Source organism: Callorhinus ursinus, unplaced genomic scaffold (genome assembly GCF_003265705.2).
Source record: "Callorhinus ursinus isolate GAN/ISIS: 27379988/994484 unplaced genomic scaffold, GSC_fseal_2.0 scaffold15, whole genome shotgun sequence".
Classification (NCBI taxonomy): Eukaryota; Metazoa; Chordata; class Mammalia; order Carnivora; family Otariidae; genus Callorhinus; species Callorhinus ursinus.
The window spans coordinates 40,047,636-40,061,619 of NW_027397077.1; the positions used below are offsets into that span (position 1 = coordinate 40,047,636).

The 13,984-nt window shown below is 55.4% G+C and overlaps 1 protein-coding gene across 1 annotated transcript in view; it reads right to left on the minus strand.

The window, feature by feature from the left end:
* The window catches only part of ATP2B2 (ATPase plasma membrane Ca2+ transporting 2), a 170,981-nt gene extending 160,780 nt beyond the window's left edge, over positions 1-10,201 (minus strand). The window contains exon 1 of the mRNA XM_073901649.1: positions 10,057-10,201. The gene's annotated coding sequence lies outside the window, so the exon portion shown is untranslated. The remainder of the gene's footprint in view (positions 1-10,056) is intronic.
* Positions 10,202-13,984: the final 3,783 nt, after the last annotated feature.

Here is a 13,984-nt window from a genome sequence, read left to right on the forward strand (position 1 = left end):
GCTCTGAAAGTCTGCCCAAACCACGGCACTCCTCTGAGACCGGGTCTCCTCCTCTCTAACTGGGGCCAGTGGCACTTGGGAAAGGTAAAGGAAGGCAGGCTTTCCGAGCACCTAGCACAGCAAGTGCTTGCTTAACAATAGCAGCTATTATTATTCCAGGCTACCCCCAAGGCTGCAGCGGGGCTCCGGGCTCGGGAGCTCACCGTGAGAAGGCTTGCTGGCCACTTTCCAACACTGGTGTTTGCATTCATTTTTAGCTGCCGTGGTCCTATTGTAGAGGTTTGACTCTGGGGTTCTGAGAGATTCCCTGGAGAAGCTTTTGGAGGTCCCAGGACAAGGGAAGCTGTTGGAATTCTCTTCTTTTGAGGCCTTCGGGGCAGACTGTGGCCCCTGAGAGGGTAGAGAACACTCTGAAACAACCCTGAAGCCGAATGCTCAGCCACACTGGGCATGAGCGCAGGGGTGGCCGAGGCCCCAGACTTCTTCCTCTACTGGTCCCATTTTATAGATGAGGAAACTGAGGCCCTGTGAGATCCAAGGACTGTCGTTGTTGAGGCAAAGTCTTGGACAGAGGTTACTCATGGTCTAGTCCCCAAGCTGGGCATTAGCTCTCAGCTGCCACCTCGCACCTGGGGCTGCCCCAACTCCCCAGTGACAGCTGTCTCTGGAGCTGATTCATCCCCAGCTTGGCCAGGAGCTCGGCACACGGCCTGGCACAGACCAGCTACTCAGCCAATATTGGTTTTATTGATTTACATTCTCTGCCCTCTTCAAGATCCTCTGAGCTTGGAAACTTGAAATTGGCTGGAGGTGGGATGGGGAGAAAGGCTTCATTTTAATCTGAAGTGAGTCATGTAAGTTGATAAATTTAGAAGTGGCCTAAAGAGCTCTTGATCTCCTGCCTTCAGATAGTTGCTAGAAGAAACCGGTTCTCAGCAATCTTTGCATTGCAAATGTGCACATCAGTGTGGACATTGTCGTGCCCCGCCTGGGTCCCCCTCACGAGCCTGCGGCATGGTCCCTGGCTGCGTGGCTGTTACACCTTCTCTGCAGAATTACCCTAGGCTAAACAGGGGCTGCTGCTGTCTCAGGCTTGCTCCTAGGACCTCCACCCCAGATCCACACGGGTGTGTGCACACACAGCCACGAGCTCCTTTCCTCCAGCCCAGTCCCTTGCCCATGACCTTGACTAGCAGCAATGCCTGGGCAATTTTGAATCTTAGACATTTAAAGTCCTAGGGGGCACATCTGGCCCTGAAGTCCTTGTTTTAAAGATGGAAATTGGTGCCCAGAGAGGGATGGTGATGGGTCCAAGGTCACTTGGGGTGTTTGTCAGGCTAGGCTGCACCCAGGTATCTCCTTCTCCACTCCCACTCCAATCCATTCTGTGGCCCTGGCTCCGCCCGGTGGCTGGACCAGTTGGCTAGCCAGGGCTTTTGCTCTCTCCAGGAGGGAGTTCTGCTGTGTCAACTCTGCAGTAGCCACTGAGATGGCCAGGAGGTGCTGGCTGGTAGGCATGCAGGGTAGCTGGCAGGCTCTGCTGACCTTGGGCCTGGCCCAGCTCAGCCCCTTCCCCTGTACCATGGTGAACAAGCAGAAATGTGAAAGGAGAAGGAAACCACTTCTGAAGAGAGCCCCAACCCAGAGGATGCTGTATCTGGCTGCAGCTTCTTCTAGAAACCTGCCCTCCCTGGGGAAGGACCCCCCAAACTCCCCCACCCCAATAAGAATCAGAGTCCTGGGGAAAGACTGCAATACTGAGCTGCGGCCTGGACACTGTGGAGAGCCAGCTGTGTGACCTTGGGCATACCCACATGCCTCTTGGCCTCAGCTGCCCCATCTGTAAAACAAGTGCATCTGTATTGTTATTATTTTATTGAGCCCGGTGTCCATTTCAGCTGCCATTTACTGAACTAGAAGACTCATTAGAAGTTCATCAAAAAACAATTGCCTTCACTTCTGCCAAGCATTGCCCTAAGCACTTTAATTTTACTTAATTCTCCTATGAATTGGAGACTTTGGTTATTCCATTTTAGAAATCGTGGGACTAAAGCACAGAGAAGTTGAGAAACTTGCACTAGGTCACACAGCAAGGAGATGGTAGAGCAGGGATTAGAATCCCAGAATCTGTGATTTAAACTCCTCCCTGTACTACAGTCTTTGGTGCTTGTTTTGAGTTGCCAATTACTAAGTGCCTACTGTATACGGGCACTCTGCTGGGTACGTGATTCACACATAAGCTTGCTGACTTCTCACAATAGCCCTGGGAGGAAGAGGAAACAAAGGCCCCCGTGTGGTACACAGAAATGCCCAAGGCCCAACAGTGACTGAGCTGGAGAGGCAGGCAGGAGACTGGCTTGTTTCCCCCAGCTTGGTCCGTTATAGGTTTTATCTTATTTACCATATTTCACTGAATCTAAGGTGCATCCATTATAAGACGCCTTGCTACTTTATACATACTTTAGAAAGAAAAAGGCATGACTGGTTCTCCTGTGACATACCAGCAGTTGTAACAGGTGCCTCTCTTTGAGAATGTCAAAACGTGCATTCGGGAATCTACACAATTCAGCTGTATGCACAGCAACCCTACAAGGTGGGCACTATTGTCCCCACTTTACAACTGAGGGGACCAAGGCTCAGCGCCCAGGTCTTGGATTTGATGCTATGCAGGCTCGGCCCAGACTTGGTCCTGAATCACCTGCTACATCGCCACTAAGTTAGCCCACGTGGGATATGCACCCTGTTCTTGGGCACAGGTCAGAACGCGGAGAAGACTCAGGCAGCAGAAGCCCAGCACCCCTTGCTCTGGAGGAGGTTTTGGCCTTCACCCAGTGCAGAGGCCTCAGCAAGACTGGGGGACACCCGGCAATGGTTTCTCAAGGATCCCCCACCGCTCCACAGCCTTGACAGGAGAAGGTGACGGCTCAGCTTCCCATGCCAACCTTGAGCTCTCGCTCCAGCCCAGTGAGGCAGGGGTTGGAGGGAGTCAGGCTGGAATGAGCTCCTCTGGGATGACATTCCCCACGCCCCCTGCAAAGCAGTCTCTGGGGTGGCCAGACGTGGCCCCGTGGAGCAGCCCAAGCCAATGTGGAGAACACCATTGCTTTATAGAAAACTGCTCTCAGGGTGGGCATGGGAGCCCCAGAGAGACCTGCTTCCTACCTTCGAAGCCCTATGGCTCGTGGACACAAAACAGGGTCATTCATGCCTGGCTTCTTCCCACAGGCTCTTCTGACCTCATACTCCACCACAGCACAACTTCCCCGGGCCTATGCAAAAATTAAATCCACCTGCCTACCTCCCCTGGGACTCAGCCTTGCCTCCTCTGAGACCATCTTTAAGGAAGCCCTCTGGGGCCTTCTTCCAGAAGCAGGACAGAAGCTCAGTGTTTCAGAACGTCTGGCATGAGCAGGGCAGCTTTCTATCCATTACATTACACACCATCTTTTTAGGCAGGTTGCTTCAACCCTACATGCCAGAGCTCCAAGCTCAGCAGGGCAAAGCTACTGGTTCAAGGTCACAGCAGTAAACGCGGGCATTAGGATTTAAATTCAACTCTTTCCAAATCACACGGGAGGAGGCCGTTTTAATATCCATCTCTGGACAGGCCCTGAGCCAAAATGCTCCCTTTGCATTACTTTACTCAATCCTTACACAACAAATGACAATATGATGATAATAACACTATTGTTATTCTCATTTTACAGATGAATAAACATCCTCTGAGCCTTCAATGGGCCCATAACCCAGGCTGGGCACTTCAGCGGAATCCCACTTGCCTCTCAAGACATCTGGGAAGGTGGGTAGTTTTATGGAGAAGTAAACTGAGGTTAAGTCACTAGTTCGACCACATATAGCTAATGGTGGAGCTATGAGGCTTGGGATAAGCCACTTGGATGAGGCTTGGAATAACTACCCGCCCACACCTGAAATGAACAAATATTTGTAAAGTGCTTGAGGATACATTTTAGCTATTAGTAATGACTATTATGATTAGCATTTTAGAACTTGGCGATTACCCCACCAGGTTGGTGTTGCTGTCCCCATTCTCCAGATGAGAACCACAGGGTCCACAGAACATGAGTGGCAGAGATAAGAAGGCACTGTGGGCTCTCAACCCTATGATGTGCAGGTCTCCTGGGCCTAGCACAGCCCCCTCATACCTCCAAGCTCCCCTGCCCACCTCCAGGTCTCCTTTCTGGAGCTCAAGAGCTGTAGGTCCACACAGGAATGGCTGGAATGCCTGCCCCCTGGGTTTCTGGCTATGGACAGTCCCCAGCCAGCTCTAAAAAGATGGAAAGGAGAAAGAGCACCCAAGACCTGGGTTCAAATCCCAGCTGTGCCCTTCACTTGCTATGTGACTCCAGCATGTTCTTAACCTCCCTAGGCCTTGGTTTCTTAATCCGTATAATGGGTGTTTGTGAGGAAGAAATGAGACACTGTACAAAGGACTTCCAGCAGTAAACTAGGAGAATATTAGTGATTGTAGTGGGCCGAAGTGTCCTTCCCCAAATTCATGTCCATCTGCAACTTCAGAATGTGGCCCTATTTGGAAATGGGTCTTCGCAGATGTATTTAAAGATCTCGAGACAAAATCATCCTGGAGGGATGGGCCTTATGTCCAGTGACTGGTGTCCTTATAAACCGAAGAGAGAACAGGGACACACAGAGAAGAAGATGATGTGAGGATGAAGATGAAGACAGACTGCAGAGATGCAGCCATGAGCCATCGAATGCCAGGGATCGCTGGCAAGCACCGGAAGCTGGGGATGAGGCATGGTGTGCAGTCGGCCTCGGGGCCTCCAGAAGGAACCAGCCCTGCTGACACCTTGAGGTCAGATGTCCAGCCTCCAGAACTGTGAAAGACTACATTTCTGTAGTTTCAAGCCACCTGGGTTGTGGCCATTTGCTTGGGCGGCCACAGGAAACAAAGGGCAACTGCAGTTCCTACCTCAGCCTTGCAGTGTCTCAGACCCTTCACCCTAAGGGCCAGCTGGCAGGAGAATCTGCCCTCACTGAGGACACGAGGCAGGCAGGATCACAGCCCCCTCTTTCCAGGGGAAAGCATGAGGCTAGGGGGCTGACATGACTTCCCCGAGGTCACCTGTCCCTGACTGACCTGGGCCTGGAGCCCCGCTCTCCTGACCCTCGGACCCAGGCCTCCTCCCCCAGACTGGGGGACCTCCGGAGCCTTGGGGACTGCAGCCTCCAGCAGGCCGGGCCATCTTGCCCTCCACTCCTCTGACCTTGTAGGGCTTTCCTGGATTGCATAGGATGCACCTCAGGCCTTGAAAACACCCCCTCCATCCATGGCAGAGCTCCCTACTGCAGACCAGGGTGAAACCCTCAGCCCACCCCCTGACGTCCAGTAGGTTCCCAGGGGTTGCTCCAAGTGCCACCTATTTTGTACTGTCATTCTACAGTGCCCTGAAGTGGGCACCTACTCCCATTCTATAGATCAAAACCAGGGCTGGAAGACGCAAAATGACTGACTCAAGGGTCAAACTCTTAAATGGCCGAGGTAGGTTTCAAACTCACACCTTCTGATTCTCAATCCAGACTGATTCTCGAGCTCCACTACATCCATGCATGGAGCCGCCCCGGTGGGCCACACCCTGTGCCCAGCCCTCTACGTCCATGACTTTCCTCACCTGCCCCGTGCAACGGCCTGAGAGGTGGGTAACCTTACCAACCGTTCCGCAGATGCGGGAACTGAGTCCCACCCTACTTACTGCCTCGAACTCCAGGGCCTTGCCCTCTTCCCTGTCTCTTACCACCACTGACTGTCTCGGTCCAGGGGCACATTCTCCCTAAATAGTTTCTTGTTTGAGGCTCCTGCTGGAAGGGAGAAAGGGATTGCTGCATGTTCAGTGTTCTGGCCTTGGAGAGGGCAGTGTGGGCCGGGGGGCCCAGATTCCAGGCAGGAGACCCACCGGTGCCTTCCACACTGCTCTGTGTGTTCCAGCAGGGGCTGGGGAGGGAGCCTGTCCACCCCCCACAAAGTGTGTATGCATGTGGTGTCTGGCACTTGCACCCCAGACTGCTCTGCTGCAGCCCCCTGGGAGCTAAGAGGGGTTGAGAGGAACCATGCCATGCACCTCAGGCCCCCCCACGTCCTCAACTTTCAGCTGCTTCACCCACGTTACTTAGAATCTTCCCCACAGTCCTGCTTGAAATCTGTTCCCCTTCTAGAGAGGGGAAGATTGAGGTTACAGAAGATGAGCTATTTCCCTCACTGTCACAGAGCTGGGGAGAGCCATTCGCCACGACTCAACCCCAAGGCTTGGTGAGTCTCTTAGGAGCACCCCTCCTAGCCACACTGCTGAGAAAGATAGCCTTGTTTGCCGTGTGAAGGTTGACCGGCCCCCAGAAGATTTAGCTGTGCAGGATGCAGCCAGAGCCCCCGTGGTGGAATGGGGACTGGAGGGCTGGAGACCTGAGCATCAGTCTGACTTTGCCACCAAATTGCCAGGGGACCTTAGTTTGCCCAGATGTGGCAGGAGCTGGTGAACAGCATGGTGCTTAGGTTACCCCCAGCTCTGAGAGCCTCTGAGCTCCCCCAAACCTACTCTCAATGGCCTCAGCTCCCCCGGGTACAAAGCTATAGAGATGAGAACCCTGGGACACCTGTGAAAATGCAGCTCTCGAGACCTCCTGAATCATTGGGTGGGGCGACCCAGAAATTTGCCCTCCACCAGGTGATTCTTTAGGTCCACTAATGCTTGAGCCCCACCAGCCTAGAGATTTCCCTTCCTTGCTTCCCCTCCTGACCTTGGTCAACTGCAGCAGCAAGGTGCTCCCCTGCTCTGGCTCCAGGCCCTGATGCCGATCACACCTCTAAGCACAGCCCTCTATGGTGCTCTAGGCTCTTGGACAGCTGTGGGGTAAGGCAGGGCAGGAACAGGCATATCCTGGGCACAGGAGGAGACTGAGGTGCAGAGGGACAAAGCAACTTGCCCAAGGTCATAGAGCTGGTCAGAAGTAGAGGCTGAACCTGGTGCGCTCATCATTTTAATTTGGAATTAAACATCTGGGAAAACCCGGGTTTAAACAGGCCCCTGCTGCTTCATGCCTGGGACCTGAGTGAGTTGGTAAGGTACCCTACTCTCCAGCAAGCACAGTGTGACCTTGGACAAATCCCTGCCCCTGGCTGGGCCTCAGTTTCTCTGTTATGAATGGGTCCAGGCTAGATAACTTTGTAGAATGCACACATCTGCTCTGGCTGTCTTGGTGCCTTCAGTTCCACCAGGTAAGAGGGTGGCACAGCTGTGTAGGACAGGGCCACACATGCCTGGGGAGGTCTCTGCTCTTACCCTCAGGAGACTCTCTGGACCCTCTCTTGGAGCCTCACCCCTAAATCCCAGGTTCTTGGACTATTGCTTCCCATGATGTTGGCACCCCAAACTGGAGCTGACCTCATGGAGGAAGGGAGGGGAGGGTCTAAGAGGGCAAGCAGGGCAGCTGATGGCCTGGCTTCCCCCCTATCTTTGCCATGTTCCAGCTGTGTGTCTCCCCTTCTCTGCATAGCCTCCTCATCTGTGGCATGGGAATAACACGGCTATGGGAGGTCCCGCTGAAGTGATGGATGCAGAACGTTTAGCTCGGTGAGTGCTAGCTGACTTACTATTATTTACCCAAGTCTCCTGACCCAAACCTGTGTTAGGTGGGGGGGAGAGGAGGAGGGGGCCCATTGGGAGAAGAGAGGGAGGGGCCCCAGCATTTCAGTCTCCGTACAGCATAAGCCACAGGCAGCTTTTCTGATCTGTGGTCTGGAGAGGACTCTGGGGGCTGTTGGCGGTGTCCTGGGCCTCAGCTCTCAAAGACTCTACACCAGAGTGCTGGTCTCCTCGGGCCAGAGAACGGGGGTGGTGGTGCCAGACTCCTGGTAGTCTGGGCCATGGGCAACAGCTACTCCTGCCCCCTCCTCTGTCCCCTTTCCAACTCCAGGCAACCTTCTCTGCCGCACATCAAGAACCCAAGGTGGCCTTTGCTGAGCCCAATCACAGCTCCCTGGGAATCTGGGCTGGCCCTTGACTGGCCAGTGTCCCTCTGTCCTCACAGGTAGTCCCCTGAGGGGCAAGCCTCTCCCCAGTGCCCACAGAGGCACCTTCACTCCCATGGAAGATGCCTGGAAGCTGAGGGGTGGATGTGTGCAGGCAGCATCCGCAGAAAAGCTGCATCTGTGTGCCTGGGCCGTCTTTGTACATATGCAGCCTAAATTCATTCACCTGTGGGCACATTCCAGCATGCCGGGTGCCTGCTCACGCATGGACAGGCATGCAGATGGCATTCGGGATGCCACATATGTGTGCTTGTCTTTTTCACACGGGGGCCAGCCTGCACATGGTCACATGCCACATTTGTGGCTGCTGCTGGGCACCGTGTGCAGGCCAGTTAGCCCCTATGCAGCCTACTGCATTCCTATGTTAGAACTACAGGCATGTGTGGGTATGCCACGTTCACAGGTGTGTGTGTGTGTGCATGATGCAGTCATGTGCGTGCTGTAGTTTGCAGGTAAGCAGGTCATATTCAGGGATATGAGTTGTATTCACACGTGCTGAGGTGTGTCTCTGGGCACAGGAACTGTATGTTTATATGATTTGAACATATACAATACACTACTACGTGTACTATATTTGTGTATGTGCATCTGTGCAGATCTGTGGCTGTGTATATGCCCTGATGAGAATGGGACTGGGGGTACAAAGATAGCTAAATAACATGGGCCATTTGCATCTCTCCTGGACTCCCCCTACAGGCCTCCCCCAGAGCTGTGGTAGCCCCTCCCTGCAACTGCCCCTTCAACGAAGTTAATAGGCGGAGGCCCCTGGGGCCTGCGCTCCAAGCCCCCTCCTACTGCACACGTCAAAGGAGAATTTCTCCGGATGGCGCCTGCAGCTCCTGGAAATGCCCCAAACGTCAGCTCTGCCTCCTCCCAGCGATCTGGAGAGCAATGCAGGCAAGGAGGGGAGCCCACTCTGTGCTGGGCGAGGGGCACTCAGCGTCACACCAAGACCCTCTGCTGGCTGAACTTGCCTACTAGCTTACCCTTCTGAAGGTCGAGCCTGGCTGGGGCCTCTGTGTGTGTGTGTGGGGGGGGGCAAGACCCCTGGGGGCACTTCCCTGACTGGGGCAGGCCAGCCACAGAGACCCCTCCCCATACAACCTAGGTGAACAGAGGACAGCCATGGAAAGGCCACTTGGCTAGAAAGGGTGGCTGCCTGTAGCGGCCTACCCAGGGGGAGTGCAGAGACCTGCTGATGGGTTTCCCAATCCTGACCCTGCAGGGGGCAGGGAGGAGCCCCAGGTACCTAGATCTCAGCCAGAGGCCACCCCAACTGGCCCAGGAACTGGGCTTTCGGGCTGAAAGTGCCAACTCCACCACCCAGCATGACTGCTGCAAAATGGCCTGGCCATCCCACTCCTGCCCCCCTTCTGGCCATCTTGGGGACCTGGGGACTCATCCCTGACACCACATGCCTTGGCTTGGCTGGCCTGACCTGGTGGTCCTGGCACACAGCCGCCCACCTGCCATGGAGACCCTCTGTGGGAGCCTCCCTATGCCTCTTTCCTGGAACCCAGTGGGGGCCGGGCAGGAGGCACCCTCTAGTCCTCTGCGTCTCCCTGGGACGAAGCTCAGAGGGAAGAGAACCTTACCCCCTGCTACCGGCTTGCTGGTCCTTGCATAACATCCAGCCAGGGGCATTTGCTGAGCAGAGGCTGCCGGCATCTACCTGAGACCTTGGGCATCGCCTGTCCAAGGCCCCCCTGTTCAAGTCCCCAGTACCCCAGTCCTACCCCCCAGCACACGGACCCTCGGACCCTCGCAGTAGTGTCTCCTTCGGCGGCGGCTCCCAATGCAGCCTCAGCTGCTGCCAGATAAACAAGCCCGGCTTCCCCCCCCCCCCCCACCTTCCACGCTGCCGCCACCACCATCAGCACTGAAAAAAATCAAATGAAATGAAACAAAATAAAATGGGTGAGGGAGGAAGGGGAGAGCGGAGTGGGGCGCTTTTTATTTTTTATTTTCTCATGCTGGGGGATGCCGGTACTTACTTGGCTACGAAAATCACCACAAATCCGGCACGGTTTCCAGGCGGGCAGCCCCGTAATCGCGGTGCGGCAGCTGGTGCCGCCGCTGAGCCCAGCCAGCGTGCCCGGGTCCCTCTGCAGACTGTACCATCCTGCCCGAGGAGGTGGGGGGGCGGGGGGGGGGGGGGGGCGCCGGCGCCGGCTTCTAGGAGAGCATCTCGTTGGCAAAATGCAATCTCGGGGGAGGCAGAGGCCGCTCCAGCCGCTGCGCTGCCGGGGGCTGGGGGAGGGGGCGGAGGACGGAGGACGAGGGAGGGACTCGGGACTCGGGGAGGGCTTGTTCTGGTGGGGGGACTGGGGGAGGAGAGTGGGGGCGGGGGTGTGTGGACCGAACCACCACGGTGTTGTTTGCGGTTTTAATTCCTCCCGTGGGATCATGAGGAACTGAAGCTGGCAGAGTCCCAGGAATATGCCCGCTCCCCCGAAGTGGGAGGGAATGTCAAGGGCATGGTGAGGGTAGGGTTGGGGCTGAGCCGGATCGGAGGGCGTCCTGCTACTGGTGGTGGTGTGGGGAGAGTAATAGGGAGAGGGGAAGATTTTGCTCAAATGGCCCCAAGTCATCCTCTACTTTATGGGGGACTCCTTCAGCTGTGCAGGGGGCTCTGGTTTTCTCCTCTTTTTGGTCAGGACACCCGCAGACCTGGGGGGGGCAAAGGTCACATAGGGGGAGTGATGGACTCAACACAGGCGAAACACATCTGTGGTTGCTGGTCCAACAGAGCAGAGCCCGCACAGAGCTCCCTACTGCCATCTAAACACTACCCGGACAGCCCAGCAGTCCCACCCTGGGGTACCCCCACCTGCCTGGCGGCTGTCGTTCTCACAGAAGACCCCCTCAAGAGGCTGTTTATCTGCTCACAGATGCCCACTGGCAGGGGTGTCTGCATATGTCTCCTGTATCCACATCATCTACAGGGACATCTGTGAGGAGTTGGGGGGCTGATCATGTTGCGGGGCACTGACCATGTCCAGAGATTCCAGGGCCCTCCCCCCCCCTCCCCGGGGGAGAGTCTGCGGGAATGCAATCCTCCCAGCCAATTACCCACTTCTTCCTGCCTTGTCTGCTACCCGTTTAAGTCCAGACCTGCTGCCCCTTTAAATCCAGACTGGTGGGAGGACAGACCTAGGAGCAAGGTTAGGAGGTTACAGCAGGTGAAGGGGCTTCTCCTGGATTCTGAAGCCTCCCTCTTCACTGCCCTGCCCCCTCTAGGAGGGGTGCCCTGCTTGGGAGGAGCACACCGAAGAAGGTGGAAGGACCTTCAGGACCGCTGTCTTAGGGTACCTGTCAGCGTGGTGAGGGCACGTGTTGGGGGAGGGTCAGGGTTGGGGGTGGCCCCAGAAGGCAGCTCCAGATGGGAGCTGCCTCCTTCCCCTGTCCCCACCCCCTGCCCAGTTCTGAGCTGCCCGCCTGAGCCTGAGCGTCCCGAGCTGCCTCTCCATCCCTGGGCTGGCACAGAATATCAATTTGTCTCGTTAAGCTGAAAGTCTGCACTGCACCAAAATCAGAACCTGGCCGGGCAGAGGGGCCGCGGGAGGCGGAGAGCTGGGAGTGAGCACCAGCGGCAGGGCCTCCGTCAACCGGGCCATGTTGCTACCCCTTGCTCTTTACTCCCTTAAACCCACCAAGGGGTCCCCTTCTGCTCCTGGGCCAGGCAGAGTGAGATGCAGGGAGGCTGCTGAGAAGCTAAGGATGCTGAGTGCTGGGTGGCCCTGGGCTCCACGGTGCCAGGCAGGGAAGACTCCTGGCTGGGGTTCCTACAGAGCAGCCCAGAACACAGCTCAGAGAGGCTCTTGCGCCCCACCCTCGCCAAAAGCCCGGGACAGGGAGCTGCCACGTTGGCCCCTTCTTGGGGGTGTAGATGGGGGACTCCACTGGTCCCCCTCCAGGCAGACTTCTAAGTTAGACCCCACCGCAGGAGGACCCAAGCCAGGCTTACCCATCCCTTCCCCAGGGCCTAGAGGCAGCCCCTGTCCCCCAACACAGGGTCACAGAAAAGCATTCTGAGATGGCCAGGGTGAGGGTGGGCACAAGAGGGTGAAAAGCCATTACAGCTCACATGGTTGGAGCAAACATTGCCTGTGCCAGGAATCCCACCGTCATTTCTGTGACATTGGGGGCGGGGAGGGGGGTGGCAAACTGCTTTTCCCCATTACAAAACAAACAGCCCCACAAGGGGTCGGTTATGAGCCACCATTTCCACAGTACTAATCCTTTCTGTGTCCAGCACACTTCACAGTTTGCAAAGGCCACTGCAAAACAGTGAGTTGTTTGATCCTACCGCTAGAATGACTTCCATGAGCACCTGAATGACACTGAGGAATTTGTGTGTGGCGACCAGGACACAGTTTCTCAAGGCAGGAGGGGGTCAGTCAAACCCGTGACCTAAGTCTGAGGACTGGAAGCCCATGGCTCCCTCCCTGTGAAGGCCAGCATGGTGTGGGCCAGCTGGGAGTCCCAACACTCGTCCACTTGGAAGTTCGGAGTCCTGCCTGCTCGCTGGTCCCTGTTTGGGGTGGGCTGGGCCTTCACCAGCAAACACCAAACTCTTGGGAGCTCATGCATTTTGGTTCCCGGAATCTAAGACTAGAACTGACACCTGGCTACGCTCCTGTCTCCTTGGCATTTCAGGTCCTGTTGTACTTCAGCCTCTGCATCCACAGCCCAATGATAGGATAATCCCTAATTTCTGAGGCAGCCCAAATGTTGACCAGCATACTCTGAAAGTTTTTCATTATGTTTGGCCCATGAACTCCTATTCATCCTTCAAAGTCCAGCTCAAACTCTGCTTTCTCAGGTAGTCCTTCTTGATTCCACCAAGAGAATCAATTCGTGTGTCTGACCTGGCTCTGACCACACTGTATTGTGATGGTCTACACATCTGTCTCCCTCACGGAGCAGTGACCACATCAGCTATGTCTCCAGAGCCCCAGCTCCCAGCACATGGTAGGTGCACCAATAAAGGCCTGAAGGAATCTGCTGCTGTGTGATTTTGATTTATCAAATGCCAGAACCAGAAGGACCTTCAAGGACTCCTATCCAATTCTCCCATTTTACAGGTGAGCAAACTAAGGCCTCAAGAAAGGATGTAAGTGGCTTGCCCAAAGTCATCTGACCACAGACATTCGTCCCCTGCCCTGCCCCCCTGTACCTTCCCTTCCTGCAGCAGACATACCTAGGGCATCTGGCCTGTCTTTCCAGGATATGTTGGGGGGCAGGGGGTACTGGGCAGGCAGAGGTGTTGTGAAATCTGACAAACAATGGTGCTAGTGTTGAAACTCTGGGAAGGTTGGAAACGACAAGTCAGGGTGAACCACGGGGAAGAGGGGAAAGAGGCAGGAGGCAGGCCAGCAGGATTACTGATAGCTTCTGCCTCCAGCATGATTTGGCTTATGGTGAACATGGATTGAGGGTCAGGGTTGGGGGAAGGTATGAGAAATAGGGCAGGGGTGAGGGGAGAGCCAGCCAAGTCTGTTTTTCAAACAATTTTTAGTTGTCCAGACCATGTTTGGGGGAACAAATCCCAGGACCAGAGAGGAATGGGAGTAGAGGGTTAGTCTAGCTAGGGACAAGGGTGGGGATGAGGTCATCTGATGAAGGCAATTTGCCTAAATGAGACAGAGGAGGTAGGTCCAGACGGGTCTGAGGGAGGCAGAGTCAAATGCAATCAGAGGCCAGCTGTGTCCTCTCTGGGAGACACAGGTTCTCTTTTGCTTCCCCTCTTGAAGGGAAGGGGGGAATGAGGGCTATATTTGCCCTTGCCTTGCCCAGCTCAGGGTCTTCTGACACCTGGGCAGGGGTCCTGGGGCAGGTTAACTGCTATCACAAAGAGCTGCTGGCTGGATCCCTCAGAGGCTGAGAAGGCATTTCCAAAGGCCCCTTATCTCCCTGCCT